Raw genomic sequence first — 6000 nt, forward strand, 5'->3', positions numbered from 1 at the left:
TTAACCCACTCATTCTTATTCTCATGTAGAATAGCTTCTTGGTAAGTTTCTGGCTCTCCCCCGTCAGTAAGCATAACATACTCATGTGGAGGATATCTGGTAGATGGTTGTCGCTCTCTAGTGGATCTTCTCAATAGAATCTTAACTGGTGGTGGAGGTGCCTATTCAGTTGGTTCAGCATCATCAACTGTAGGTGTATCATCACTTATATTCTCACCATGATCTTCTTGTTTATCTCCCCCATGATCATCATGAACTACAGGTGAAGGAACTGGACCCACACTCTAATGAATATAAACAGAGGTTTCTGGCTTCTCAATATTATCACCATCATCAAACAATTGATCTTCAAGAAACACAACATCTCTGCTTCTAATAATCTTCTTGTTCACTGTATCCCATAATCTGTACCCAAACTCTTCATGAACATATCCCAAGAAGATACATGCTTTTGCTTTATTATCAAGCTTGGACCTCTCATCTTTGGGAATATGAACAAATGCTTTACACCCAAAGACTCTCAAATGATTATAAGATATATCTTTTCCTCTCCATATTCTCTCTGGAACATCACCTTGCAGAGGAACTGATGGAGAAAGATTTATCAGGTCAACTGTGGTTCTCATTGCCTCCCCCCAAAATGACTCTGGTAACTTGGCATGGAAAAGCATACACCTAATCCTTTCTTTAATGGTTCTGTTCATCCTTTCTGCCACACCGTTCTATTGAGGAGTTTTAGGAACTGTTTTCTCAAGCCTGATACCATGGAACCTGCAATAATTCTCAAAAGGACCCCTGTACTCGCCACCATTATCTGATCGAATACACTTTAGTTTTCTGTCGTTTCTCTTTCAACACTGACATGAAACTCCTTGAAAACATCGAGTACCTGGTCTTTAGATTTCAAAGCAAAAGCCCACACTTTTCTAGAATGGTCATCAATAAAAGTAACAAAAATAAAGAGCACCTCCAAGAGTTCTAGTTTGCATAGTACAAACATCAGTATGAACTAAATCAATAACATCTGATCTTCTAGATGATGGATATGTCTGAAATGCAACTCTATGTGTTTTTCCAGCTAAGCAATGATCACAAGATTTATGAGATGTACCTTGCAACTTTGGTAAGAACTGCTTTCTAGCAAGAGTTTGAAGTCCCTTCTCGCTGATATGTCCAAGCCTCTTATGCCAAAGATCTATACTTTCACCTTTTTAATTGCATTAATCTCTCCTTTATGTAGCTTATCTTCCATGACATAAAAAGAGTTAATCTTCTTTCCTTTTGCCACAATTAGAGAACCTTTAGTGAGTTTCCATTTACTTTCACCAAAATAGTGTGCAAAGCCCTCATCATCAAGTCTGCTTGTTGATATCAAGTTAAGATGAATATCTGGAACATGCCTTACATCTTTGAGTATCAATTTGCTCCCAATATTGGTCTCCAAGCAAATATCTCCAATACCCACGATCTTAGATGTACCACTGTTTCCCATTCTAACATTACCAAAGGCACCAGCAGTGTAAGATCTAAAGAAATCACCATGAGAAGTAACATGAAATGAAGCACCAGTGTCAATTACCCAGTTACTGTCCTGAGCTACAAGATTAACACAACTGTCATCACAAACAATAGTGATATTACCTTCAGCAGCAACTATATTAGTCTCTTTTTCATTTTTCTTCATTTCATTCTGTTCTCGCTTCCAAAACCTACACTCTTTCTTCATGTGACCTAGCCTGTTACAGTGAAAACATTAGATATCTCTTCTAGACTTGGATCTTCCTCTATATCCATGTGAATTTCTACTATGACTTCTTCCACGTCTTTTTTGTTTTTCAGTAACAAATGCCCCAGAAGAAGATTCACCCTATTCTTTCCTTCTGGCATCTTTATTTAGTAAACTGTCTTTAACCATATCTATAGTTAGAGTCCCCTCTAGCATGGAGTTGCAAATAGTCACCACATACGTTTCCCAACTTTCCGGTAAAGAGCTGAGAAGTAATAATCCCTGCATCTCATCATCTATATTCATTTTCATAGCAACCAACTTGTTTGCAAGACTCTGAAATAGGCTTATGTGCTTAACAATGTTACCACCATCTTTATACTTCAAATTTACAAGCCTTCTGAGGAGAGAAATTCTATTTCCTACTGTCTTCTTCGCAAAGATGTTTTCTAACTTTTGCCAAACAACATCATCTCTGGTTTCATCAAAAATATGCTCATGTAAGTTTATATCCATCCATCTTCTAATATAGGCAATAACTTTTCTATGTTGAACTTTCCATTCTTCATCGTCCATAGTAGAAGTTTTATCTTTAACCTTGATAGGCTTATACAAATCTTTGCAATAGAGCAAATCTTATATCAGATGCCTTCAAGTGGAATAATTTGATGAGTTCAATTTAAACATACCATCTGACTACTCCATTTCAATCACACAAGAAAAACTAGCACCAAACAACCTGACGCTCTGATACCACTTGTTGGGAAAAACCTATTAAAGCAGAATATTCTTTTCCCTTTTTGTATATCAAAATGGGTTCCTCATCAAAATACCAACTTGATATCCAAATGTAAATATCAACTAGCACAGCATAAATAATAGAGCAAAAATCAACCACACAGTGAGACCAAATCTTTTTAACGTGGAAAATCCAATGTGGGAAAAACCACGGGACCATAGTCCACCTCAAACTTCCACTATCAATAATAATGATAACAGGTTTACGGTAGGTCTTCTCTAGAATAACTAGATGATCAGAATAACATAAAGAACATAGATCTTGGCTCTAGCATATCATCATATAGGATGGATCTCCTCAAAAGAGAATTCTAGGTCTCACAAAGTGGATATCGCAGGAAAGTACCTTAGAGAGGGTAAACTGCAGATCAACACCGTTAGGATTGTAGAGTTTGCTGCAAAGATTCTCCACATAAAATATGGGCCGAAACTGACAACGTTTAGCCACCGATCGTTAAGCAGAAAACTCAGAAACCTAATCTTTCTCTCTCTATTTCTCTCTCCTCTTTCCTCTGCACACCGCCGCATGCTGCACGCGTTCACTGTGCACTCTTTTGCACGCTGCACTACACACACTTCACCAAACCCTATCTCTCTTGATTTCTTTGATTTGGGCTCATGGCCCAAATTTGTCCAAGCCCACATATGGGCTAGACCCAACAGTTTCATCATCAAAATTCAAGATTCAACACTACAAACCTGGTGTACTCAGTTTGCATTTCTGTTCTGCTTTTCATTCTCATATTGCAAACTGATTTACTTGCTGACTACTCTTATTACGCTTACGAATGCGCTTTTAAGTTAAACTCTTTCTGATATCGATTTTCATCGAATGAGAATTTTCAAATCGTCGTTTTTATCATAAATACTAATTCACCCCCCTCTTAGTGCCGATTCACAATCCTAACAATTAGTATCAGAGCCAAGTTACTCTTTGTTTGGTTTAAAACCAAAGAGAGATGACTTTTTTTGGCTTTCAAGAGTCTTTCTATCACTCATCCTTCTATGTTCAATAGGACGGACTACACGCATTGGAAAACATGAATGAGAGTTTCCTTGCTTTCTTTAAACTTTGATTTTTGGAATATTATCGAATATAGTTTTCAACAACCCTCTAAACCTATTAATGAATGGAATGATTTTGAGAAAAAATCGTTTTCATTAAATGCAAAAGCTATGAATGCTTTATTTTGTGCTTTGAATAAAAATGAGTTTAATCGTATTTTGACTTGTGAAACTGTATATGACATTTGACACACTCTTGAAATTACACTCAAAGGCACAAGTAGGTTAAAAAATCAAAAAATTAATCTTTTGATGTATAGTTTTGAATTATTTCGAATAAAATCAAATGAAACCATTGGAGATATGTACACCCGTTTTACGGATGTTGACAATGGTTTGAAAGAACTTGATAAAAGTTTTTCTAATTTTGAACTTGTTAACAAAATACTAAGACCTCTTCCAAAAAGTTGGGATGTGAAAGTGACGTCGATACAAGATACAAAGGACTTAAATAATTTCATTCTTAAAGAATTTATCGGGTCTTTAATGTCCTATGAAATGACTTGTATCAAACACGAACTTGAGAAAAACCTTCTAAAGAACAAGAAGGATTTGACACTTAAAACAAATAAAGACCACTCGAGCAAAAGCTCAAGTAATGATAACTTTGAACTCCTAATAATAAAGCTTAAAAAGTTCATAAAACAAGAATCTAAGAATAAAAATGAACTTAAAAAGGATAAAACAACTTGCTATAAATGCAATCGGTTAGGGCACTTCAAAAGTGAATGTCCACAAGTGAAGAGGAAGCTACAAAAGAAGAAAAAATCACTCAAGGTGACTTGGGACGATTCAAGTGCATCCGAAAACAAAGAGCAAACCAACAAAGAAGAAGTGGTGAACTACGCCTTGGTGGGTTTTGACATTGAGGTAAGTGACTCAATCAAAATTTCTTTATCTTACCATGAAATTACTTATTGTATTTCATAAGTTATTTTTAAATTAGTATATAAAATACAAAAAATAAAGGGAGGATCATGCTTTTCTTTCTACTATTTTGAAAAATTAAAAAATTAAGCATGACAATTGCATAAAAAGTTAGATCCATTGAAGAAAAGAAAAATATATTACTATAACAAACAATAATAAAGGAAAGATCATGATTGAAACTTAAATGATTTTGGTTATAATAAATCTTTTGATTGAAAATGGTTTATGGTTACACAAATACTAATCTATTGATCTTGATGATTTTTGTATTACTTTTTAGTTTTAAATGATGATGCAATGCTAATGCTTTTGTATGGAAGACTAGAGCATGCTAGTATAAAGTTAATCACACAAATTGTAACTAAAGAATTTTATCTATTTTTAATCTCATAGGAATCAATGTACATTGTTTTCAATGAATTTTCCAAATGTAAGAAAAGTGATTTTGATGATGAGTTTGGAGTTGACAAATTGAATTTGAATGATAAATTTTCAACCAAATTATGAACCTTCTTTTGATTTCTCTACTTGAGGTATCTTTTATGATAATCAAAATTTTTTATATCTTTGATGATTTCTTCTTACCATTTACCAAAGAAGAGACTTATGCAAATAAACTATATCCTTGATAATGGTTTATAATGTTTTGAAATTGTGCATATTATACCTTTGAAGACTTGAAACCATGTTTTGGTATCATGCATACCAAGTAATAATGATTTAAAAATTTATTGTTTTGGTATCATGCCCAAAGTGATGATTAATTTTTGATTATTTAAATCTACTTGTGCCTTAATGTGTAATTTCAAGAGTGTGTCAAATGTCATATGTAGTTTCACAAGTCGAATTATAATTAAACTCAATTTTATCCAAAATACAAAATAAAACATTCATAGCTTTTGCATTTAACGAAAATGATTCGATAATATTCCATAAATCAAAGTTCAAAGAAAGAAAGAAAACTCGTATTCGTGTTTTCCAATGCCTGTAGTCCATCCCATTGGACATAGGAGGATGAATGATAGAGTGACCCTCTTGAAAGCCAAAAAAAGTCATCTCAATTGGGCCTAAGTTTGGGCTATGTTGAGCCAAGTGAAAGGCCTAGATAGTGACCCAAACTGGTGGAACCGTCAGTGGCATAGTCTCCGAGATTGTGTCAAGCGGTGGTACTACCAGACTGGACGGTGGTACCGCTCAATGGCATGGTGTCAGGCGATGGTACCGCCCAGTGTCAGTGTTGTAGGTAGTGGTACTGCTAGTACCCCAAAAATTGGGGATGAGATATTTTTAAGCTCCAAGTTTAAATCCATTTGAGGCCTATAAATATCCCTCTCATCCCTGGTTAACATACACAAGCACAGAGAGCTTAAAAGTGGGAAAACGCTGTAGCAATCACTTGAGAGATCCCCTCCTCTAGTTTTAAGTTTAGAATTTTGTTTAGGGAGGAGTGATTGTTTGTAAAAGGTTGTCTCCTAAACCTG

The sequence above is a fragment of the Musa acuminata genome, chromosome BXJ3-2, assembly GCF_036884655.1.
Source record: "Musa acuminata AAA Group cultivar baxijiao chromosome BXJ3-2, Cavendish_Baxijiao_AAA, whole genome shotgun sequence".
Taxonomy (NCBI): Eukaryota; Viridiplantae; Streptophyta; class Magnoliopsida; order Zingiberales; family Musaceae; genus Musa; species Musa acuminata.